This window comes from Rhincodon typus, unplaced genomic scaffold (genome assembly GCF_021869965.1).
Source record: "Rhincodon typus isolate 14 unplaced genomic scaffold, sRhiTyp1.1 hic_rhity00003061, whole genome shotgun sequence".
NCBI classification, from domain to species: Eukaryota; Metazoa; Chordata; class Chondrichthyes; order Orectolobiformes; family Rhincodontidae; genus Rhincodon; species Rhincodon typus.
The window spans coordinates 10,182-11,624 of record NW_025968699.1 but is presented as its reverse complement, the minus strand read 5'-3'; positions in this window follow the sequence as shown (position 1 = coordinate 11,624).

Genomic DNA, 1,443 nt, shown 5'->3' with positions numbered 1-1,443 from the left:
GCAAAATCCAACAACTATACGATTGCAACGCCATACAACAGACTACACGAAAAGCAGAAAACAAGTAGCGCTGGAGAGCTCCAGACACGCAATAGGCATACTTACTAAAGAGTGGACTGATATTAGAGAAGTCAGAATGGGGAGAATCTTTGCAATTCGTGGCTCCGGAGGTTATGAATGTCTGTATTGAGTCTGTAAAAGACTGACATTGATAGATTGCTACAGGTTAAAATCATCAAGAGCTCAGGGGATAGTGCAGAAACATGATGTCGAAGCAAAAGGTCATTCATGATCTCAGTGAACGGCGAGGCGGGCTTGATGTTTGCGACTTGTGTCCGTGTGGAATGAAAGTACATTGACACGTTTGTTCCGAATTGAAGTGTTCGCAGGAAGCAGGAAGCTGGAAGCTGAGGGAGACACCGAGCAAACCGTTGCAGATGGGACTGCTGGAGCTGCAAAGGCCCTTTCTGCAGCACTAATGAAATTGCACAGCACAGGGGAGAGAATTGATGCATTGAATTTGGGTTGAGCGGCCCAGCATCCTTTCACAAGTCAGGGTTTACTGGGATATAAGGTATTAGAACAAACATGGATAGCATTTACTTGGATATAAAAACATTATAAAAGACACGAACTGGGTTTACTGGGATATGAAGACGTTAGGAAGGACACAGGGAGGATTTATTGGCTTTCAGGCACACGATAAACTGTCTCACCTGTTTCCTGCTATCTGTATTTGAATCAATCTCTCAAACTGATTTTATTGCCACACGGGCCAAGGTTGTAAATGCTGAAACTATGCACCAGTAAAGATTGTCCGCTCTCACACATTCCACTACTCGACAGGAGCTGTGAAAATGAATTGCATTGCCCCGTTCTCTGTCGCTCTGGGATTATTTGAATAACAAAATCGATTCTGTGAGCTGGGGAAAATGCTGAAATTTATACACATCAGGTGCAGTGTGTCTGAGAGACAGGACTTCCTTCAGTAGCACCCCATCTGAATCAGACAGCTGCGCCCTTCCTGCGACATTGAGAACGACACAGACACAGATCCCCATGATTGGGAGAGATTCTATCTTTCCCAACAACTCTGAATTTTTCGCGCTGTGTCAGATGTGGTAATTTGGACAAGGTTCCGAACAGAATTTTAGTTTCTCTGCATGCACAATCTCCCTTTTGCACAGCCTTCCACACTTTCCATACCTCCCACTCCCACCACACCCCTCCCCTGTCCTGCAAGTCCATGTTTGGCAGGGAGCTGAAGAGCGCATTCGTGTTGTTCTCCTCCAGCACGGCCTGCCAGTGAAAGATTGTTTCCTCCAGCCGCCAATGGAGACAGCGTTGCCCCGGGGGAATAGTGCTAACACAGCCTCCTTTGAGCGGGGGTTCAGAATGGGAAGAAGCTGTTGTTAAAACTCAGTGCTGCTTCAGTGTTAACGG